The following is a 25581-nucleotide window of genomic DNA, read 5'->3' on the forward strand; positions in this document are numbered from 1 at the left end:
AAAAAAAATAAAAACACAACAAAAAATCATAACTCCTTAGGTACCTTTTGGTGAATAGATTGCTTTTGACTCTCAGTGATGCAGGAAGTCACTGGTTAAGGATTCTTAAATAATGAAGCTTGATATGTTGCCTGGTGATTTATAATGATGGCTGATAAACTGATGATTTAATTGTGCTTCCTCTAGTAATAATCTTAAGTGCTCAAGTGAAGTTCCAGTGATTGGCTTTCTTCTGAACTCAGTCTCCCTGGAGTCTTTAGGCATCTCTTTTACACAACATCCGATAACTGACTTTTAACTGTTTCTATTTTAAATAATACAAATCAATTAAAACACACAGCTGTTTAACAAAACTTCTCAGTGTTGGTATAGGTCTCGGTGGGTATTTCCTGATGGCTCATAATGACATCAATTTAGTGCACCTGGTAAGATCTGTGTGAACTGGAAGCCGTTTAATTCTTAAATGACGAGAAAATTAAGAAGCCTTTATGCATTGCTGCTGCTTCTTCAGAATCACTGCCAGCTTCCTTTGCAGGCTTCTTTCATGGTGGAGCTTTATTTAAACGGGACTGCAGTTATCATGTGTTTGTTTTCTCTGTAATTTGCTGCTAATTTATTGAATCTGAGTTTCTAGGTATTAGCTGTGGATATTAATAAGCCATTTAGGGGGCAGGTTTATGGCAGCACAATGAATGTATCTACCTTGCAGGCTTTTTGTAGAAGCCTTCTTGTGTTTTAGCAGTATTCAGTGATTCTGCCACACTTTATTGTCTTAGGAGTGTGAAATATACTGTCTTTGTTATATCCTTACTTTGGTATCTTAGAGTAGTAATGACAGTTCTGTTTGTCTCTGTCTCCACTAGCAATTATTTTTAGATTGTCCGTCTGTACATGCATTGTGACTTTTAGTGTTTATTAAATGTTGATGCTCTGGGTACCATACATGTTCAGGGTACTTTCCATATTTGGTGTTTTTTTTTTTTTTTTTTTTTTTTCCAGACGGAGTTTCGCTCTGTCACCCAGACTGGAGTGCAGTGACATGATCTCAGCTCACTGCAACCCTCGTCTCCCGGGTTCAAGTGATTCTTGTGCCTCAACTTCCCAAGTAGCTGCGATTATAGTCATGCACCACCACGCATGTATTTTTAGTAGAGAAAAGATTTCTCCCCATTAGCCTGGCTGGTGTTGAATTCTTGACCTCAAGTGATCTGCCCGCCTTGGCCTCCCAAAGTGCTGGGATTACAGGCATGAGCCACCGTGCTCAGCCGATATTCTTTGTTTTATCCATTCAGAAATGTTTACTGTCATTTATACTCCATTGTGCTTTTCCTGTTTGAGGAAACAAAAGCACATTTTAATGAATTTCGTTTGTTTCTTAGACTTTCCCTACATTAAGAAATATGTGAAGAATGGCCAGGCATGGTGGCTCATACCTGCAATCGCAGCTACTCAGGTGGCCGAGGTGGGAGGATTGCTTGAGCCTAGGAGTTTGAGGCCAGCCTGGGTAACATAGCAAGACCCCATCTCTTAAAAAAAAAAAAAAAAAAAGGGGTTATTTGGGTGTAACTGATTTTTACCAGAAGTGTCCAGAAATCTCACCTTATAAATAAAAGGCATACGGGCCAGTCACGGTGGCTTACACCTGTAATTTTAATCCCAGCACCTTGGGAGGCCAAGGTGGGTAGATCACTTGAGGTCGGGAGTTCGAGACCAGCCTGGCCAACATGGGGAAACCCCGTCTCTACTAAAAATACAAAAATTAGCCAGGCATGGTGGTGGGTAATCTCAGGTACTTGGGAGGCTGAGGCAGGAGAATCACTTGAATGCCCCTGGGAAGGAGAGATTGCAGTGAGCAGAGATTGTGCCACTGCACTCCAGCCTGGGTGAAAGAGTGAGACTCTGTCTCAAAAAAAAGAAAAAAGGCATATGAAACTTCTTTCTATCTTTCACTAAGTAATTTCTTTTTCTTTTCTTTTTTTTTTTTTCTTTTCTGAGACGGTGTTTCGCTCTTGTTGCCCAGGCTAGAGTGCAGTGGTGCGATCTCGGCTCACTGCAACCTCTGCCTCCCAGTTCAAGTGATTCTCCTGCCTCAGCCTCCCAAGTAGCTGAGATTATAGGTGCCCACCACCACACCTGCTACTTTTTGTATTTTTAGTAGAGATAGGGTTTCACCATGTTGGTCAGGCTGGTCTCCTAACTCCTGACCTCACGTGATCCACCCACCTCAGCCTCCCAAAATGCTGGAATTACAGGTGTGAGCCACCACGCCTGGCCAGTAACTTATTTTTCTTAAAACTTTTTTGGCTTTACACCTTGGAGTGTTTGTGGAAAGTCCTAAACGCATATTGGATGCTGTTTAGGCATTGGTATAACAGTGCTTTCTCATCCAACTTTTACTTTCTAAAAATTTCTGACCACTAACTGCTCATTAAGTGTTTAATCTAAATAAAATGGGAGCTGATTTATTATTGGACTCCTATTGTATTAATTTCTAAGATATTTTATCCCATTTTAATGAGAGTTTAAGATATATAGCTAAACAGGATATATTTCTTATAAATAACGAGGATGCTGATATACTTGGGTTTTATGTCTTTAAGTTGAAGTTTATTTCACTACATAATAAAAACAAGAGGCTGGTTAATGTTCTTTGTTAAGTGTACATCTGGTTGCGCAGACTATTGCTTAGCTTTTTACCATCAAAGTTACACTTTTGACTCAGCACATGCTTTGAATGTATACAAAGGCCTTCTTTTAAAGAATCTCCCAGCATTTCATTGATCCCTGGAATCACTGTTTCTTAAAAAGGAACAGCTTATCAATATAAAAATAAAATACCATTTAAAATATTAAATAATTAATTTTAATATTATTCATCTTAGCACATTTCATTTTGATAATTACCTACCATCAATTATTAATTTTTAATAAACATCTTAGTCCCCAAACTTCAAGTCTGAGGAATATTTATTTTCTTATTTCCGGTTTTTGAGAAAGAGGTTAATGGCGGGTATACAGTAAAGCAGCAGCTTAGAGCAGGTGGAGAAGCCTGGGGGTTGGGGGTGGGGACCGGAGGCAGGCACCGGACCCAGGGGGGAAATGGAACACAGACTCCACTGCTACACTTATCTGTGTATGTTTTGAGTCCTTAGGAAGGATTATATGCTACGTCAGAAAGATGCTATTTGTTTTATCCAATTTTTTGTACAATCGTTGCTGTATATACATAATTCCACCATGCAGTTATTGCACATTATTTTCTTCCCACTTTCTACTCCCTTCAGCTTCTCTTCTCACTTGTCATTTTCTCTGCTTCTCTCCCATGTCAGCTGCAAAATTCTCCATATTACATTTGCAGCCTGTATTTTTTAGTTAAATAATTGGTCAATTCTTCCCTCTGTCCAATCTGAATTCCAAAACTATTTCAGGTGGTTTGTATACATATATTCGAATATGCTAATAATACATACACATACTATAACCATCAAAGCAAGTGAATAATAACTAAATGATGGATGAGAAAAGATAGTTTTAATAGATAACATAAGCTAAGGAAAGATTTTGAGCTTTCTAAAATAACAAATAACAAAAAGGGAAAGCCAATTAAATACACTGCTTTTGTTCTGTTACAGAAGGAAACAAGACAAGATTATCAGGAGAGACAAACTTTTTCTTGTATTAAATTCTAGATAGATCATTTCACAACTATGAAAAAATAGTCTCCTTTATAGATACCACTTAAACCAATTCCAGGAGATGGGGAGGGGGTGATGCTCAGTTGTAGCTGTGTGTGAGTGTTACACTAATATACTCTGTGTGTGTCAGTTTATACTGTTAAAGTCTTTACTGGCAGCTTACTGTTCAAATTCAGCCTACAAATGTTATTTTAAGTGTTTTGAAATGATTTTTAATTTTGTTTTTGTTTTTTGGTTTTTTTTGGAGATAGGGTCTCACTCTGTCATTCAGACTGGAGTGCAGTGGCGTGATCTCGGCTGACTGTAACCTCTGCCTTCTGGGCTCAAGTGATTCTCCTGCCTCAGCCTCTTGGGTAGCTGGGATTACAGGCATGCACCACTACAGCCCAGCTAATTTTTGTGTTTTTAGTAGAGATGGGGTTTCACCATGTTGGCCAGGCTGGTCTCGAACACCTGACCTCAAATGATCCACCTGCCTTGGCCTCCCAAAGTGCTGGGATTGCAGGCATGAGCCATCGCACCTGGCCATTTTTTAATTTGAATAACTTTAGACTGGATACGTGCTTCATGGTTAATCATGGTCACCTCCTCTACCTATTTCCTCCTATTGTCTATTTCACTTATTTACTTTGCCTGCCTGTCTTCAAAAAGCATTTGAGTTTTCCTATTCTTGTATTGATAGAAGATGCAAAGAAAGAGCTTAGAGATTCTGTATGGATCTGAGTATGAATCTCAGTACATATTTTGCATTGTCTTCAAATAAAAGTGGTATGAACTAGGCTTAAAATTCTTTATAATCATTTTTTCTGATTGAAAAAATATTATAAACTGAAAATTTTTAATAAAATACAAAATATCATAAAGAAGAAAATAAAAATTATTCATAATTCCAAATGTTAAAAGTTACCACTGTTAACCTTTCAGTGCATAGCTTTCCAGAAGTTTATATATAGCTTTATCTATAATGTATGTTCATATATATTATATATAAAAATACACAGGCAAATGAATCATACTATGCACCCTTTTATTTTGAAATTTACATCACAGACATTTTTGCACCCCAATATTTAAATAAATCTTCATTTTCCATTTAATAATTGTGTAGAATTCTGGCCAGGTGTGGTGGCTCACGATTGTAATCCCAGCACTTTGGGAGGCTGAGCCGGGTGTATCAAGAGATTGAGACCATCCTGGCCAACATGGTGAAACCCCATCTCTACTAAAAATACAAAAATTAGCTGGGCATGGTGGCGCACGCCTGTAGTCCCAGCTACTCAGGAGGCTGAAGCAGGAGAATGACATCAACCCAGGAGGAGGCAGAGCTTGCAGTGAGCCGAGATCATGCCACTGCACTCCAGCCTGGGCAACAGAGTGAGACTCTGTCTCAAAAAAAAAAAAAAAAAAAAAATTGTGTAGAATTCCATTGTAAGGTAAGGCCGTAATTGTTTTAACCAATTTTATGTTGTGAACACTGAGTTTTTAAAAAATATGTATTATAAACAAGTTTCTAAGTGAACATTCTTTTATATATAATTTATGCAATTGTCAAAATTATTTGGAATAAATTTTTAGAAGTGGAATTGGTGAGTCAATGAGTATTCACATTTTAAAGGTTTTGTTAGATATTCCCATGTCAATCTCAGAAAAGATGTACTAATTCTAAGATGCCAGCAGTGTCTTAGAGTACTCATTTCTCAAAGTGCTCACTGATACTGGTCATAATCATTCTTCTTAATGTCTTACAGTCTGATGTCAACCAGGCTTTTGATTAGAGTCACATATCAATCAACTTAACACTGAAGTTACTGATAAATAGCTGAAATGTAGGTTTTTCTTGCAAATGATTGGCACATACATTTTAGACACTGGAGTAGTTGACATATTGTCAGAATTAAAGGGTCTGATTTATATTCTTACCAAAGCTGTCCAGAGTTGGTCTGCAGGAGTACCTGCCAGCAGGGCTGGGCTTTTCTTTGTAAAATTCATTAGATTTGCATAGATGGTTGAGCAGAACTCCATGGAAGCCCTTAAGTTCTGCTCCTTTAAGTGTGGAAGTACTACTTCACATGTATTCTTTCACTTAGTCTTTGAACACCCTTATGAGGTTGATACGATTCTCCACACTTTAGAGAAGGGGAAACTGAGACAGAAAAAGATTAAGTAGCTTGTTAAAGGTCAAACATCTAAGTAAGAGAACTGGAATTAGAACTCAGATGCCATACTAGGGAGCTCATGTCTTTAACCACTGTGTTGTACCTTCTCCCACAATAATAATCTTACTCTCAAAATGGTATTATGTTAAGATTATTATTTTAAAGCAGATCTGATCAAGTTTTAGGTCATGAACCCCTTTTGAGAATATCATGAAAGCTCTGGACTCTTTCCCCAGACACACAAACTACCGCAGCCCTAATCAGGAGTCCCCTAGGACTCGTCAGGACATCCAAATCCTTGGAACTTGTAATAGCTGTAGTGGATTAAAACTCAACTTCCAGTCTGCCCTTCTTCTCTAATGCCCTTCCTGAACTGCAGACACTGGAAAGCTAATACGCAGTTTTCACACATCTCAAATAGGGGTCTGAAGTTGGTTCAGGAATATCATAGTAGATGCATTTGTTCATGATTTGGAAGGCAGAAGCATGTGCAAACTGCTCTTGTCAGCAGTATTTCTGGCATGGAGGTTGTCTACGTGACCTTCACAGAGGCTTCATTGTCCAGAGGACGGGGCATGTATTTTGCTGGTGGGAGTTATAGCAGGTGTGCTGTGGTTCTGGAAGTGGCACATAGGGTCAGGTTTTTGTTCACTGGAGTGGGGATGTGATTCTAGAATGACAGATTCCTGACCCAAGAAGAGGCAGTAGGTCAGATGGTGTTCAGTTCTGCAGGATTGCTTCGGGAATGTTTCCTGGAAAGTCATCTAGAATTTGTTTATTCTGTCCTCTCTCCCTATTCAACTAGCCAGAGAGCTTCAAGTAGAGCGTAGATTCTGTTTTTTCCAGCTGAACATTGAGTGACACCATATTATATAGCTTGGCCCAAAGAGAGTTTCTTCAACTGGTTAGGGGTTGGGCTCTGAAGTCAGAAACACTTGGGTTCTTACTCAGGTTCTTCTACTTATTAGCAGTGTGACCGAGGACAGTTATTAGGTGTTTCATCTTCCTCATCTGCAAGATAGGAAATTATTTCTACATAAGGAATATTATAAGGATGATTCCAATGGGTCGTTGTGGGAATTATGTGAGTTAGTGCATGTTAATTTCTTAGCATTGTGAGGCACATAGTTGATACTATGAATATCTATTATCATTAATCCATAAATATAATGAAAAGGAAAAGCAGTGGACACAATTTCTATTCCATATAAAATAAAGCACTGCTGGTCAATAGAATTGTTGAGGTTCAGGTTTCCTACAGCAGTACATTCACAGGCCGAGGCTTACAGCTTATTGAGGAGGAAGCTGACATAGTGTACTTAGTACAGTTACTTACCTACATAGTGAATTGTGTCGTTTTCATTCAAAAGCAGACTTAAAAAACTGAATTCTTTGGTAGCAAAATTCTTTCCTCAGGAGAGACCTTCAGCTTTAGATGATTAGTTGGTTATGCTGTTTACTGTGAGGTGGGTTTGGCAGATCACAATAGGTATGTTCCAAGGCTGCAATGGCAGGAGAATAGCCCATCTGGGCCTCAATGAGAATCTGCCTCCATAATGCTTCTCTCCCAGCCATGCCATTAGCAGGTGCATTCTACAATCTAAAGTTGTTATTGGGCCTGTAGCTAAACCTACAGCTTCCCATTGAAATACAGATGTACCTAGCATGTCCTACAGTTCATCTAGAATTGAAGAGTGTAAATATTGTACTCAATTTTTTAAACCACATGTTGGTGAAAGGAGTTAAATTGAATACATGTCTAAGTAGCTTCCTCTGATCAATAGTCTCGTTTTCTGACAGACTTTCTCCCCTATCTCCATCCCTAGCCCTATTCAAATCATCTTTAATAACTGAGATTGCAGTGATCTGTCCTTCACAGCCTCACATGGCAGTTCGGGTTTTTCAAATATAAACTTGTTCATATACAGCTAGGGTAAAACCTCTACTGGAGGATAGTCAGAGCAAGGCAAAGCCTTAGACTGTGGAAGGTCATCTACGGTAATCCACTTAAAGGTTCTTACAGCCTTCCTTCCCCTACCTCTACTTAAAGGTCTTCATACGATCAAATTAATTGCAAGCAACTGTTAAAGGATTGCAAGCAGCTGTTAAAGGAGAAAATAAGTTGAAGGGTGAGTTCTATAAAATAATCACTTTTGATTCACCAAAGTCTATCTCATTGGTAGAAATAAATAGAAAAATGGAATTATTTTTTACATAAAAAATTTAATTTCAATTTTTTCACAAGCATATTTGACATCAGTTCCTTTATCAACAATGATCAACAAGGCTCAATGATCAACAGTGATAGTTTCTTGGATATGCAAATGACATTTTTCCTTGGACTTTGCTTTAGGAGAATTAAGTCTTAATTTCACACAAGTTTGGTGAAATGTTTTCCCCATTTATCAAGGCTGTCCCCACAGCTGTGGACCATGGGGGAACAAATTGTCTCCCAATAGGTCTTTCTTCTGCTGATGAAGCTTTAATAAAATCATCATTTCTTGTACTCCTGTCTCATGAAATTATTGTGTCAACTAACTTGTGTTTCATACTGGGTTCAGGAAAGCCCCATACGTGAGTGAAGACACATTGGAACTATTATTTGTGTGTGTGGGAAAAGGGACACATTTGGAAGAAGCCAAGTAAAATAGGTGGGTCTTTGGAGCCCTCCACCTTACTTCAATCAGAGTACCTCCATTTTCTTCTGTTTTATGGTATCTTAAAAGATCTTATTTGCAGAAAGTGTTCTGGTGCTTTAAAATGTTTGTACATGGCTGAGCTAGAGGGCACATTGCCTAGATGTAATTTGAAAGATTGTCAAGTTAAAGACAGGCAACTGACATTGACTTGTGTTTGGACAAAGGGAATTTTAGTATTAAGATATGAACTTAAATATTCCTGATTCAACAGGTCTATATTTTAAGATAGTTATCAGGAATATATAAGTCTATTTTGTTTCTTAAAAGTTGCTCAGAAAAAAAAAAAAAAAAAAAACTATTTTGATCTTACCTGAGATCAATGTGGCCAAGCCTACCTTTGTATCTGCTAAAATTATTTTGTTGAGTGATTGAATAAAAATAGTGCTTAGATCCCACAGCCTAGGATATTGGATAGTATGGATTTCATTCTTTCACATGGAGGCAGCTTCTAACCTCTAAAAATAGGATCCAAAAAGAAGGTGATCAGGGCTTTTGAATTTAGTTCTTTTTCCTGGCATCTTATGGGAGACAGGCTTTTGGCCCTATAGTTATGCTCTGGAACTCCCTTGGAATTAGAAAATGTAGCCAGTTAACTTGGAAACTAAGGAGCTTAAGTTTCTATCGCTGCCAATAGTGACTCCCTTGCTTCTGGGTTATTAAGCTAACCTAGCTCACTTATACCTTTGATAAAGATGGCCAAACTGCACATGTTGTGGCTCAGGGAAGTCACCCAGGTCACCCCATCTTCCTTGCTTGTTCACAGTCTGCTTTCACTCTTGTCTCATTCTTGCCTGGCTTCAAACACTTCAAGCACTTTGCTTTGTAACCTAGTGTTGACCCTGCTGGTCCCATGAACTTGGTATTTGAGAGTAGACTTCTTGACGTACAAGCCTGAGTTCTCTCTTGCCAACATTTGCTTTGATCTTGGTTCCCTATGTTACTTGAAAAAAATTCCTCCTGTCTTGTTCTGGCTTGCAAACAATACTTTATCCCCAAACTTGGCAAGACCTCTCTAATCATACCAAACTCTTTTTAGCCAGAATTGGACAGAGACTAAAGAAATCTGAAGTATAGCATAACCAATCAGTCACTGAGATGGGAGGTTTCCTAAACCAGTCTAAAGATATTGGTGACTGTCTGGATGATGGTTTGCAAATCTTAAGGGAGTGAAGAGTAGGTCATTGAGGGACAGCCCAGAGGAGATCTTGGAGAGAATTGTATGAGAAGGCAAAGACTATGTTTATCAGGAGTTTATGCGTGCCAGTCAGTGTCTTAGTTGGACAGGAGAAACTGGGATGTTTGGTAGAGAAAAAGCTAGTAGGGTGGTTTAATTTAATGCTAAGCTATGATTCCTGTGTACTGGCCAATTTTATTTGAAAATGTGCTAATAATTCATAGTTACCATTTCCTGAGTACCTATCATATGCTAGACTCTCTGCTAGGGACATTTAGATAGATGAGCTATTCTTCATAATGACCCTTAAAGTAGGTGTTATTATTCTTATTTTCCAGATGAGGAAACTGAGGCTAAAAGAATATAAGTACTTCGCCCCCAAGCTAATAAATGGTAGAACCAAGATTCAATTCTAGTCTTTTTTAAGTCTTGGTTTGTTTGTTTTTCTATTGCAACTGGTTTTAATTTGAATAATTTTGGCCATACTCCATGAGTGATTTAATCTGATGTAGCACATTGCTGGTAAAACAGATCCCATCAGAAAAACCTGGGGCATGTCTTGACTTTTTTTATGGAGCTATAATTTACATCACATAAAATTCACGGCTTTAAAGTGTACAATTCAGTGGTTTTTAGTTTATTCACAAGGTTGTGCAACCATCATCACTATCTAATTCTAGAACATTTTCAACTCTAAAAGACTATATAGCCCTGAGATGGGAGGTTTTCTAAACCAGTCTAAAGATAGTAGTGACTGGGTGATGGTTTGCAAATCTTAAGAGAGCAAAGTGTAGGTCATTGAGGGTCAGCCCAAAAGAGATCTTGGAGGGGGTTGTATGAGAAGGCAAAGACTATGTTTATCAGGAGTTTACGTGTACTCCCATTCCTTCCTCCTCTCAGCCTTTGGCAACCACTAATTTAACTTTTGTCTCTGTAGAGTTGCTTATTCTGGAGATTTTATATCAATGAAATCAAACACTATGTGGCCTTTTGCTTATAGCTTCTTTCATTTGGCATGTTTTCAAGGTTCATCCATGTTGTAACACATGTAAGTACTTTATTCCTTTTGGCGGCTGAGTAACATTCCATTATAATAGATATATGATATTTTGTTTATCCATTCATCAATTGATGAACATTTTGGTTGTTTCTACTTTTTGACTATTATGAACAATGCTACTATGAAGATTATGTACAAGTTTTTATGTGAATATGTTTTCAGTTTTCTTGTGTATATACCCTAGCAGTAGAATTGCTGGGTCATGTAGTAACACTATGATTTAATTTCAAGTAATTGCCAAACTAATTTTTACAGAGGCATCACCATTTTATATTCCCACCAGAAATATATGAGGGTTAAAATTTCTCCCCATCTTTGCCAGTTCTGTTCCACTTGGCATTATCTTTCTTTTTAATTATAGCTATTCCACTGGGTGTGAAGTATCCAATTGTAGTTTTGTTTTGCACTTAGCTAATGTCTAATGATGTTGAGTATTTTTTCATGTGCTTATGGACCATTTGTATTTCTTCTTTGGAGAAATGTATACTCAAATCCTTTTGCCCACTTTAAAATTAGGTTTTTTAATTGTTGAGTGGTGAGAGTTTTAAAATATATTTTGAATACTAGACCCTTATTGGCTATATGGTTTGCAAATTTTCTCCTATTCCATCAGTTGTCTTTTCCCTTTCTCGATAGCGTTCTTTGGCTCACAAAAATTTTTAATGTAGATAAAGTCCAATTTATCTATTTTTTATTAGATTTATTTTGCCTTAGGTATTATATCTACAAAACTGTTATGTATCCTAAGGGCACAAAGATTAAACCCTATGTGGTCTTCTAAGAGTTTTATGGTTTTAGCTTTTACATTTAGGTCTTTCATCTATTTTAACTTATTTTTATATATAGTAATGAGGTAGGGGTGCAAATTCATTCTTTTGCGTGTATTAATAAATATCCAGTAGTCTCTGAACCATTATTTGTAAAGACTATTCTTTTCCCACTTAATTGTCTTGGCACCCTTGTCAAAAATCAACTTACCGCAGATGTATGCATTTATTTCTGGATGCCAAATTCTGTTCCACTGTTTCATATGTCTATCCTATGTCAGTGTCACACTGTCTTGCTGACTGTGGCTTTATAACAGTAAAGCTTGATAGTCATTTTTCGAAATTGGGAAATGTTAGTTTACCAACTTTGTTCTTCTTTTTGAATATTGTTTTGGCTCTATGCATTTCCATATGAATCTTAGCATCAGCTTCTTAATTTCTGCAAAAATGTTAGTTGGAATTTTGATATGGATTGCACTGGAGCTATACTTCAATTTGAGGAGAATTGCCATCTTAAGATTCTGTCTTCCAATTCATCAATATGGAATGTCTTTCCATTTACTTAGATCTCTTAATTTCTTTCAACACTGTTCTATAGATTTTCAGGTTACAAGTCTTGTATTTTTTCATTAAATTTATTCCTACATATTTTGTTCTTTTTGATGCTGTTGTGAATGGAATTGTTTTCTTCATTTCATATTGTTCTCTGCTAGTGTATAGAAATATAACTGATTTTTTTTGTGTATTTTTTGTATCCTATAACCTTGCTGAACTCTTTTATTAGCTCTAATAATTTTTTGTGCATTTATTAAGATTTTCTTTATAAAAGATCATGTCATTATGGCAAGTTTTGATTTTGATGACACGGAGAATACAGGTAATAGCATGTTGTCTGAAAAATAAATTGTTCAAGAACCAAAATTCTCTAACCCTAACCAGCTTATCTATCTATCTATCTATCTATCTATCTATCTATCTATCTATCTATCTATCTATCTATCTATCTATCTATCTACATACCTACCTACCTACCTACCTACCTACCTATCTGGCTACCTACCTACCTGTCTGTCTGTCTGTTTTTCTTGGGAATATGACCTGTGCCTGTGTCCATCCTTTGGTATTTGGATGTGTCATGAATCCTGTTTACATTACTTCCCACTGTTCTCTCAGTCATTTTCTGCCCACCCACCTTCTCCAACGATTAATTGCATCCTTCTCTGATTATACCTTGCCTCTCTTCCCATTATTTCATATCTATCTATCTATCTATCTATCTATCTATCTATCTATCTATCTATCAATCAATCTCTATAGATAAAATGATTTGTTCAACCAAACCAAGTTCTTTTTACTATATCGCATTCAGCATTTCAGGTGACTTATCTCAGCTGAGCTTGAGTGCCCTGAGAACTCTTTTTGCCAAGGGCTAGAGTTTAGTAAGAAGTCCATTTCTTGATCTATGATGTTTTCCTCAGTTCCTGGCTAATGCCTGGTATTGTATGCCCTGTTCATGGAAAAATAGAATTCCTCACATACTTTAGAGTGAAATATGAGGGAAATTGAGAAATATAGGAGGACTGGGCCTGTGGAAGGTTGACTAAGGGGATTTAGTTGGTAATGCAGAGTATTTTCCTTGAGATTTTCATTTAATTCACTTGCTTAATTGTAGGTTTTTTTTGAAATTTACTTTTTAGACATTCTTCCTAAATAATATTAGACTATATAAGGAGGGAGTGGTATAAAAAATTTACCTTTACTCAAGTGAAGTAGAAGGTGAGCAAAAGAAACCAGATTTGCATTTAATAAACGAAATAGAATGCTAAGTCACCCAGACTGGAGTATGGTGACAGGATCGTGGCTCACTGAAGCCTCCACCTCCTGGGTTCAAGTAATTCTTGTGCCTCTACCACCCAACATGGTAGGTGGTTGGGATTACAGGTGTGCACCACCATGCTTGGCTAATTTTTGTATTTTTAATAGAGAGACATGGTTTTGCTGGTCAGGCTGGTCTTGAACTCCTGGGCTCAAATGATCTGCCTGCCCCAGCCTCCCAAAGTGCTGGGATTACAGGCAGCCAAGGACGTGCATTGTCTACATGTTTTCTGTAGTTTTAGCCTTAACTTTAAACTCAGTCCCCCAAAACAGAGATTTTACAACCTGAATCTATGGTCTAAGAGGTTATTGCTCTCATTTTGCCACATTCTAAGGACAAGCCACTGTTATTATTTTAATTGAAGAAATTTCCAAAAGGGAACAGTACTTGGGACTGGGGGACTTGCTTGAAACTGTTTGATTGCTGTTTTGCTTGACTTTTCACCTTGACTCTTCTGAACACCAAGCATCCTGATTTTGTCAGTGAAGTATTACCTAATGTTTAGTATGATCATTTACCATTAGCTTCCTAGAAGGAGCATGATATGCAGTAAACATTTCCAGGTACAACATTCAGCTTTCACACTGATACATTATATAGCTAATTTTCTCCTCTTTTTTCCTGAAAATGTTCCAGTTAAAAGCAGGCAGCTTCTTCTAATCATTGATCTCAGCCACAGGGAATCTTCAATGCAAAATGCTCATATTTATTTCTTTTTAAAAAGAAACCTGATAACAATTTTGAAATTTTAGTAAGAGTAATGAATGATTTCTGCTGTTATTAAAAGAAAACAAGGTAAGGAATCTTCAACTTAAAACAGTATCACCATTATTAATTGATAAACATTTTCCTGGACTCTTATTTACTGATTTTTGGTAGATTTTTCTCAAAACTTGAAAACTACATTTATTTCTTGGTAGAATTTGTGTGCTTGTGAGAGTGTCTCAAATTTTCTTTTTAATAAATTTCCCAAGTCTTGACAGCTAACTAGGCTTGCAAGTCTTTAAAATGTATTGAAAGGAGTGTAGATTTTATAGCAAGAAAGAGGCAGGATTCAAAGATGCTTCTCCTCTTGCTATGTCTTGGGGTAAATTACCTGAAACTTATTTTCCCTGGTATCAATACAGCCATCTTAGCTTTCTTTTGGCATTTGTCTGGTAAATCTTTCTCTACCTTTTAACTATTAAACTTGCTCTGGTTTATTCATTTCCTTGCATATAGAACATTATTTTTAAAAATTTACATAAAGTTTACCTTTTTTAGCAGACAGTTCCGTAAGTTTTAGAAAATGCAGAGATGTGTAACTGACCAAAATCAAGATACAGAGCACTTCCATCCTTCCTCCACCCAAATTCCCTTGTGCAGCCTCTTGTAGCCAACCTTTTCTCCCACCCCAAACCCTTATTCTCTGTCCCTATTGTTTTACCTTTTCCGGCATGTCATATGTGGATTTCTAGGCTTTTGAGTCTGGCTTCTTTCACTTAGCACATATATTTGAGGTTCATTTATGTTGCAGTATATATCGATAGTTTGTAACTTTTGCTGAGTAGTATTCCACTGTATGAATGTACAGCATTTTGTTTATCCTTTTACCGGTTGAAAGACCTTTGAAGCTGATTCTAGTTTTTGGTGCTTAAGAATAAAACTACTAAAAACACTCATTGTAGGGTCTTTGGTTGACATAAATTTTCATTTCTCTTGGATAAATACTTAGGAGTAAGATTTCTGGTATATATATATATATATATATATATATATATATATATATTTTTTTTTTTTTTAATGCCAGACTATTTTGCAAAGCATTGGAAGCATTTTATACTCCCACTAGCGATTTCTGGGAAATCTAGTTCCTCCATATCTTTACCAGTGCCTGGTATTGTCAGTTTATTTATTTACTTTAACTATAACATAGATGTGTAGTAGTATCATAGTATGGTTTTTGTTTTGCACATATTTAATGATTAATGATGTTGAATATCTTTTTATGTGCTTGTTTTTCATTCATATATTTTCTTTAGTGAAGTATCTTTTGAAATCTTTCCCCAACTTCTTTTTTTTTTGAGGGACAGCGTCTAACTCTGTTGTCCAGGCTGGAGTGCAGTGGCACAATCATAGTTTACTGCAGCCTCGAACTCCCAGGCTCAGGAGTGATCCTCCCACCTCAGCCTCATGAGTGGTTGGGATTATGGATGTGTGCTACCACTCTCAGCTATTTGCCCATTTTAAAAATTGGATTCTTTTTTTAAAAAAAATTAGATTATTTTATATTCTTATTGTTGGGTTTTGATAGTTCTTTACATATTCCAGATATAAGTCTTTTGGCAGATATGTGATGTGTAAATACTTTCTCCCGGTGTATGACTTCTTTTTATTCTTTTAACGGTGTTTTTCACAGAGCGAAAGTTTTTAATTTGTATGAAGTCCAATTTATTTAAAAATACGTTATTTATTTATTTACTTTGAGACATAGTCTCACTGTGTTGCCCAGGAGTGCAGTGGCACAATCTCACTGCAACCTCTGCCCCCCCGGGTTCAAGCAATTCTCCCGCCTCAGCCTCCTGAGTAGCTGGGACCACAGGCACCTGCCACCACACCCAGCTAATTTTTGCATCTTTAGTAGAGATGGGGTTTCACCATGTTGGCCAGGCTGGTCTTGAACTCCTGACCTCAGATGACCTGCCCACCTCAGCCTCCCAAAGTGCTGGGATTACAGATATGAGCCTGTCCTAAAAATGTATTTTTTAAATCTACTGCACTTTTGGTATTTTATCTAAGAATTATTTGCCTAACCCAAGGTCACAAACACTTTTTCCTAGACATTTTATTATTTTATTCTTAAGTTTATGTCTAGGATTTATTTTGATTTAATTTTTATGTAAGCTGTGAGGTTTATTTTATTATTTTGTATATGAATGTCCAATTGGTGCAGCACCATTTATTGAAAATATTATGCTTTCTTGATTCAGTTGCCTTTGCACCTTTGTCAAAATCAATTGACTGTATTTGAGTGGGTCTATTTTTGGACTCTCTGTTCTGTTTCATTGATCTATTTTTCTGTTCTTCCACCAATACCACATTGACTTGCTTATTGTAGCTTTATATTAAATCTTGATAAACCCTGTCTCTAAAGAATGAGTCTTCCAACTTTGTTCTTTCTCAAGAAAGAAGCTTTAACTTTCTGTATAAATTTTTGAATCAGCTTCTGAATATACACAAAATATACTGCTGAGATTTGAACTGGGATTGTGTTGGATCTATGGGTTGATTTGGAAAGAATTAACATCTTAATGAGTCTTCCAATGTGTGAATAAGGTATAACTCTCTGTTATAACTCCGTTCTTGTATGTCTTCTGTGCTTTCTTTCATTAGTATTTTGTTGTTTTAAGCATGGAGATCTTGTATACATTTTCTTAAATTTTTATGTAAATATTCAATTTGGGATGCTATTATGTTTAGTATTTTTTAAAGTTTCAAATTCTAGTTGTTCATTGCTAGTATATAGAAATACAGTTAGTTTTTGTATATTGTCCATAGGTCCTGAGACCTTGCTAAACTTACTTATTAGTTCTAGGAGCTTTGTTGTAGTTTGGGGAGGGGTTTTCTATATTGACAATTGAAGACAGTTGTGTTTCTTCCTTTCTAACCTTTCTCCTTTTTTCTTGCCACATTGCACAGGCTAGGACTTACAGAATTATGTTGAATAGCAATGATATGAGAGTCATGATGGTTAATTTTATGTGTCGGTTGGCTAGGCTATGGTGTCTAGATAGTTGTTCAAACATTATTCTAGCTGTTTCTGTGAAGGCATTTTTAAAATTAGATTAATATTCAGATCAGTAGATTTTGAGTAAAGCATATTGATGGGTGGGCTTCATCTGGTCAGTTGAAGGCCTTAACAGGAAAAAAAAAAAAAAAAAAAAAAAAACCTCCCCTGAGCAAGAAGGAATTCTGCTAGGGTCTTTTGGATTCTATTTTTATTTTTTATTTTTATTTTTTTGAGATGGAGTCTAGCTCTGTCGCCCAGGCTGGAGTGCAGTGGCCGGATCTCAGCTCACTGCAAGCTCCGCCTCCCGGGTTTACGCCATTCTCCTGCCTCAGCCTCCCGAGTAGCTGGGACTACAGGCGCCTGCCACCTCGCCCGGCTAGTTTTTTGTATTTTTTAGTAGAGACAGGGTTTCACCGTGTTAGCCAGGATGGTCTCGATCTCCTGACCTCGTGATCCGCCCGTCTCAGCCTCCCAAAGTGCTGGGATTACAGGCTTGAGCCACCGTGCCCGGCCTGTCTTTTGGACTCTAAATGCAGCTCTTCCACCTGCAGACTTTTGAATTGCCAAGCATCCACAATCATGTTAGCCAGTTCCTTAAAATAAATCTGTGTCTCTCTCTCTCTTTACCTGTATCTATACAGGGGATGAGCTAAGACTTTTATTTGTACACGGAATTAGGGGATCCATTTCTCCAGCTATGTGCTCTCCAGTATTTCTCCCACACTCTAGGGATCTCAGAGGCTCCATTTCCTGGGCTTCTCACTAGAAAGTCAGGGCTTCTCTTGGAATTTTAGCTTCCAGATCTGCTGTTCCTTATAGTTCTGTGTGACTAGTACTACTCTTGAGCAAAACAGCAAAAGAAAAGAAAGAAAAACAAACAAATTAAAAAACAGGTGTTCTACTGCAGCCTTCAGGTCATACTTTTCCCTTTTCCAGTTCCCCTGGCCTGAAACACGTTTCTCTCAAGGGTTTAAGCTGCCATTGCAGTGCAGGTCTATGACAGGGACTACCCTTTGGACAGGAGTATGAGAGAAGAAAGAAAAAAAGACAAAAGAAGTAATGGGGGGCTGGGTGTGGTGGCTCATGTCTGTAATCCCACCACTCTGGAGGCCGAGGCGGGTGGATCATCTGAGGTCAGGAGTTGGAGACCAGCCCGGCCAACATGGTGAAACCCCGTCTCTACTAAAAATACAAAAATAAGCCAGGCATGGTGATGCATGCCTGTAATCCCAGCTACTTGGGAGGCTGAGGCAGGAGAATCGCTTGAACCTGGGAGGCAGAGGTTGCAGTGAGCTGAGATCAGGCCACTGCACTCCAGCCTGGGTGACAGAGCGAGACTCCATCTAAAACAAAACAAAACAAAACAAAAAAGTAATGGGGAGCTTCTCCAACATTCCAGGTTGTCTGGCCAGAAGTGGGGTTTCTTCCAGTGTTTGGTCGTTTACTCTCCCTGCATAGTTCCACAGTGGGGCAGCCATTGGGTCAAAGCCAGGAAACAAAAGATGAAAAACCAGGTGACTTACCCCCAAAGAGGTTATTTGAATTTTGGCTACTGTTGCCAATCTGCTACTATCATTAACTTTTCAGACTCATAGGGTAGTTGCTTTTTAAATTTTGTTTTTTTGGTTTTAATCAGTGGGAGAGATAGGCTGTGGTGGGTTTACTCCATGTTGGCTGGCACCAGAAGTCTTGTGTCCTTAAGTTTAAGTGCTATATATACTTTTTATCTCATATTGTTGTACTTAAAAATTCCACTCTATAGTTTTGTCTGTAAGTCAGGGGAGTTTAATCTGTTTACCTTTATTATGATGACGGATATGTTTCAATTTTTTCCTTTTATCTTATTTGTGTTTCTATTTGTTCTGTCTTTTTGATTTCCTCTTATGACATTCTGCTCCAGTCTTAAGGAAATGATGTGACTCTTGTGACTGCTTTTTAAATCTCTAAAATGGAGATAAAAGGATCTAACCAATGTGTTATCTTAAAAATGAAGTAAGATAAATATTTAACACTTTTAGTGCAGTCTCAGGTATAATCAATTTAATAATATTCATTGAGCACCTATTATGTACTCAATAACAGAATAGATAAAAATTGCTGCTTTTATGGAGCTTATATTCTAGTGGGGGAGACAACAATAAACAAAAGAAGTAAGTTAATTATATTGTATGATAGAACATGAAAAGAGCTATGGAAATAAATAAAACATGGAAGAGGATAGGGAGAACACCATCAGGGTAGAAGTGACAATTTTAAAATGGCAAGTTCGTTATTTTTGCATGCGGGAAGTAGTACTGCTTTGTTTTTTGTGTGTTTTATTTGTGTAGTGTTTTATATATCACTTTCCAAAGTGCTTTAACCTCATATTTTGCTTTTATTCTTATACATTGATTCAACGATAGGGGCCAGACTTATACTAGACTCTGGGGTACAGTGAAGAGCAAAAGCAGACATGAGTGACATTCCTGTGAAGTCTTGAGAGCATTTCTATATTACTTCCATATTAGATGAAGTCAATAATGCTAGTTTATTTATCTTTTTGATAAATAATTTTTGAATTTTACAATGTGCCAGACACCTATAGTAATTGCAAGGTTAGCAAGATAGACATGGTCTCTGTTCTCTTCAATCTTATAATTTAATGAGAAAATAAATTTTTAAATAAACAATTTCGGCATACTCTGGCTATAGAATGGAAAAGATTGGAAGGGAACAGGACTGGAAGCAAGGAGAGACCAGTTAAGAGGGAGAAGTAACCCAAACAAACTAGGATGATGGCCTACATGGTAGATGAGGCATGTGGAAATAAAGAATGGTACTAGAGATAAAAAGAAGCTACATTTCAGAGGTGGAATTGACAGTGTTGGGGAAATTGGCTTATGGATAATGCAATTCATAGATGAGGGATAGGATGAGTTCAGTTTTCAAGTTCCTAAGTTTAAAGAGCATGCAAGATATCTGAGTGGCATGTCTCTGAACCTCATGAGACATGTCAGGAATAGAAATGTAGAATTGGATGTTATCAGCAATAAATGGTAATTGAAGCCATGAGAATAGATAAGGTCTCTAGGCAGATGTAAAATGAAAGGAAAAAATAGCCTAAGAGATAATTTTGAAGCATATAATCATTTAAAAGAAGAACAGAAGACTGCCTGTGAAAGCTACTAAGAGAGGGTGGTCAGAAGTGTAGGAGGAAACACAGGAGATTCTTGAGCCCTGGAGCCATGTTTTTTGTTTGTTTGCTTGCTTGCTTGCTTGCTTTTTAACAGTGAGCCTATCCGATGCTTCAGAGAAGTCAGGTAAGGAAAGACTGAAATGTGCCCATTGGGTTCAGCAGCAACAATGTCATTTGTGTACTCTGGTGAGTAGGCAGAATGTGGTTTGATGCCTGAGCTGGGAAATGAGGGAGTCGACAGAGAATAAATATTTTTTTTTTTTTTTTATGAATTGGGAGAGGAAGATGGGGTGATTCTTGCAGAGGGACAAGAGGAGGAGAAGGAGTATTTTATTTTTCATTGTAATTTACTTGTTTGTTTTTAAGATGAGAAAGACTTTCATATTTTAAAAACTGAAAGGGAAGAGCCAATAGAGAGGGAAGACAGGAGGAAGAGAACTGAAAGAGCAAAGTTCTAGAAAAGGTAGGATGGTGGCAGGACAAGGGATGGCTTCCATTTTCACAGAAGCCATAGAGGACAAAATATGGGTATGGGTTCACATGTATTTTTAGTTTGGCAAGAAAGGACATTTTATGGTTTTAATTTTTTTTCTGTGAAATTGGACATGAACTTATCTGCTGTCAGAGAGGGATTTTAGAACTTTAGAACAAATGGAAAAGATTTGACTTCTTTCTATGGGGAGATGGAAGAGTAGACTAGAAAAATATATTAGGACAAACAGGAGGCATGGAAGCTATGCTTGAGGTTGGCCAAGTTATGTGATTTCTTAAGCAGTGCCACTTTGATGCATGTACAAAATAGCGTCAGCCAAAATATGGGATTTTTGCCAGGTGTTAAGATGGAAAGACAGTAGGCAAGGAAGTTGATACTATTGGTAAGAAAGTGGTTGGCGTGACAAAGAAAAGAACCTAAGTTTAATAAGGAAGAGAGAAAGAGAGCTATAGAAAAAGGGGACTAGAGATCCCTGTGAAGTCAAGGAACTGAAATCTTGAGAATAGTTGACTAAGAGATCTGAAAACATAGGATATTTGGTCTGAGAGTGGTTTTAAAGTGGGGAGTGATTCTTGTATTGATAAATTTCTGAGTGTGGCTATTGGAGTGCTATGCTGACATGGAAGTCAAGAAAGAGAGGCTGTAGCATAGGATGGGGCAACCACATGGATGTAAAGTCACCTTGGATGATAGTGGAACTTGAGGTAGAAGGAAAGACTGTGAATCAAATGCTAAAATCTTGGAGAGAGGCTAACATGGTAAGTAACAGAAAGGAAGAGGGATTGGAAGGTATTATAGCTAGATGGCATGTATATCAAAGGAACTGATTTTTGAAAACATCTTCTCACCCAGTGCGATGGCTCACACCTGTAATCCCAGCATTTTGGGAGGCTGAGGCGGGCGGATCACAAGGTCAGGAGATCGAGACCATCCTGGCTAACACGGTGAAACCTCGTCTCTAATTTAAAAAATACACAAAATTAACTAGGTGTGGTGGCATGCGCCTATAGTACCAGCTACTAGGGAGGTTGAAGCAGGAGAATCACTTGAACCCGGGAGGCGGAGGTTGCAATGAGCCAAGATCACACCACTGCTCTCTAGCCTGGACGACAGAGCGAGACTCCGTCTCGGAAAAAAAAAAAAAAAAAAAAAAAACGGAATTCTCCTTGACGTATAGTATAAGAAGTATACAGATCCTTAATTATCACACAACTCAGTGATTCCATCCGTGTAGCCCAGTCAAGAAACAGAATATTTGTAAAATTATACCTACTCCCAATCACTTTCTCTCCGTTTTTCATAGATGTAACAATTGTCTTGACTTCTAAAGCCCTATGTTAGTTTTGCCTGTTTTTTGAACATTGTGTAGATGAAATCATATTCTATACATTGTATTCTTTTAATTCTGGTTACTTAAACCCAATTTGTGTTTGTGAGAATCATCCATGTTGTTCCATGTAGTAGGAGTTCATTAATTTTTATTGCTATATAATATAGTATTTGATTTTATGAGTATATCACAATTTATCTTTCTACTATTAATGGCCATATGATTCCCCCTGCCCCAGGTTCTGACTGTGATCATTCTAGATCATATCTTTTGATGCATATATGTATGTATGCATTTCTATTGGGTATATATGAAGAATAGAATTGCTGCGTCACAGGGCCTGCATATATATGTTTAACTTTACTAGTTAATACCAAACAGTTTTCTAAAACTGTTCTATCAGTATATAAATTCTCATCAGCAGTGTGGGAATTTCAGTTACTCCATGTTCTGATAACCATTTGATATTGTTAGTCTTTTTAAATTTAGCCCTACTGGTGGATGCATTTTGGTGTATCATTATAGTTTAAATTGTATGTCCCTAATGATTAATGAGGTTAATCTACTGTTTTGTGAAGTGCCTGTTAATGCCTACTGCCATTTTTTCTATTTGGTTGTCTCATTTATTTATTTGTTTATTTATTTATTTATTTTTACTGATTTATAGGAATTTTTCATAAATTTGGGGTATGAGTTCTTTGATGGATGTTTATATAGCTTTTTCAGCATGGTAACCTGACTTTTCGTTTCCTTAGTTGTGTCTTGATAAGCAGAAGTCTTCAATTTTAATGTGGTCTAATTTAAGATTCATATCCTGTATTTTTTATGCTTTTTGTAGTTGTTTGAGATCATTGTCTACCCCAAGGTCATGAAGATAGTTCATGTCCAGCGCTGTCCAATAAAACTTTCTGCAAAAATGGAAATGTATATATTGCACTGCCCAATGCAGTGGTCACTAGCCAAATGTGACTGTTGAGCCCTGGAAATGTGGATAGTGTGATTGAGGAGCTGGATTTTTCATTTTACTTAACTGTAATAAATTAAAATAGCTACATGTGACTGTTGACTGTGTTATTGGACAGATTTGTTATCTAGATATTATTTAACTAATTTATTATGTTATTTAGATTATATCTATGAGCCACTGGGAACTAGTTTTAGTTTAGTATGAGATACGGGTCATATTTCATTTTTTTCCCATATGGATATCCAATTGGCTCAGCACTATTTATGAAAAACATTGTGCTTTCTGCATTTCTTTATCACCTTAGTTACACGTAAAGTTTCCACATGTTCCTGGATCTGTTTTTGGATTCTTTTTTCCATTCAGTTGTTTCCTTGTGTCAATACCATACTATTTTTATTACTATAAGTTTATAATAAGTCTCAATATCCAGCAAAAAAAGTTTCCTAACTGTTCTTTTTTTTACCCTTGCCTATGCTGGACTCTTTTAATTTCCATTTAAATTGAATAAGCAGCTTGTGAAATTTCACAAAATAATACCAGGACTTTTGTATTATAATAAGTTTGATCTAGAGGTCAATTTGAGGAGAGTGGTCATTTTTACATTATTAACTCTTCCAATCTATGAATATGGTACATCCCTCCATTGATTAGTTTTTAATTTTTTTCTTTTGATATTGTTATATAGTATTCTACTTATAGAACTGGCACGTCTTTTGTTGCATTTTCTTAGCTTCTTGTTTTGTCTAGGGCCACCAGTACATTGTTGGGTGGAAGTGGATATGGGTATTCTTATGTCATTTCCTTCAGAGGGAGAACTTTCAATATTTTAAGTATGAGGTTTGCATTAGATTTTCTGCTAGATATTTTTTATCCAATTAAAGAAGTTTTATCCTATACCTAGTTTATTCAGTGTGTTTGAAATGTTGATGTTTTAAAAAGATCAAATGCTTTATTGGCATCTTTTAAGATAATCAAATGAGTTTTCTATTTTGCTCCTTTAATTGATTTTCAAATGTTAAATCAACTTTGCATTCTGGGGAAAAAGTACAACTTGGTTGTAATACAGTATCCCTTTAATACATTGCTGGATTTCATTTGCTAACATTTTGCTTAGGACATTTTCATTCATATTCATAATAGAAATTAGCCTGCAATTTTTTTTTCTTATAATGTCCTTGTTACTTTTAGATATCAAGCATATGTTACCGTCATAAAATGAGTTGGGAAGGGATCTTTTTTTTTCTTTCCTCTGCAGGAGTTTATGTTTTGCTGATGTTATTTCTTCTTTAAATGTTTGGGAAAATTAATCAGTGAAGCCATCTGGGTTAGGAGTTTTCTTCTTGTAAAGATTTTTAATAAAAAACTTGATTTCTTCCATAGATATTAATCTGACTTATTGGAAGGTAGTCTTTTTTAAAAATTTTTTTCCTGTCTATTTTTAATATTAACTTCATGTTTTTTTCTACTATTATATATTGCTGTAGACTGAATGTCTTCCCCAAAAAATCGTATGTTAAAACCTATGCATCCCCAATGTAATGGTATTTGAAGGTGAGGCCTTTAGGAGATGATTAGGTCATGAGAGAAGAGCCTTCAAGGTGGGATTAGTGTGCTCATTAAAGGGACCTCAGAGAACTGTCTGCCTCTTCTGCCATGAGGACACAGCAAAAAGATGGCCATCTATGAACCAGGATACGAGCTCTTACCAAGCACCATGTCTGTTGTACCTTGATCTTGGACTTCCTAGGTTCTAGAAGTGTAAGAAACAAATTTCTGTTGTTTATAAACCACGCAGTTTATGGTATTGCTGTTATAGCAGTCTGAATGGACTAAGATATGTGTCTACGTATTATGTAGTCTTTATATGTATCCTCCGAGATCCGTGGTTTCCTTTTAATTTGTGGCTTGATGATTTTCATTGGTTTTTGAAAATTTTGGGCCATTTTTTCTTTAAATAGCTTCCTTTTGCCCCAGTCTCTCTATCCCTACTTTTTGTGACTCCAGTTACAGGTATTTAGACCCCTTAACCATATCTCATATGTCTGCTATGCCTCTCCCACCCCACTGACTTTTGTTTCTCTGTGCTTCATTCTGGATTTTTTTCCTGACCAGTCTTTCAGTTTTATCTCTGTTAATCTGCTCTGAAAGTCTTTCATTCAATTCTAAATTCTAAATGTAGTAGTTTCAGATCTAGAATTTTTATTTAGTAAATTTTAAAAATTCTACTTCCTTACCAAAATTCTCAAGCTTGTCTTGAGCACATTAATAGAAGTTTGAAGTCCATGTCTGTTAATTCTTTTATCTGGATTATGTGCATTGTTTCTATTGTCTGTTTTTTTCTCTTGGGTTTTGGTCAAGTCTTTTCATAGAAATGTGTATGTAATAACTTATTTTTATTTAGAGCCAGATGTTGTGCATAT

General features: G+C 36.8%; 1 protein-coding gene across 41 annotated transcripts in view; it reads left to right on the forward strand.

Moving 5' to 3' along the window:
* ATG10 (autophagy related 10) overlaps positions 1-25581 on the forward strand; it is a 305844-nt gene that overhangs the window by 233825 nt on the left and 46438 nt on the right. The window lies entirely within an intron of this gene.

The sequence above is a fragment of the Macaca fascicularis genome, chromosome 6, assembly GCF_037993035.2.
Source record: "Macaca fascicularis isolate 582-1 chromosome 6, T2T-MFA8v1.1".
Lineage (NCBI taxonomy): Eukaryota > Metazoa > Chordata > Mammalia > Primates > Cercopithecidae > Macaca > Macaca fascicularis.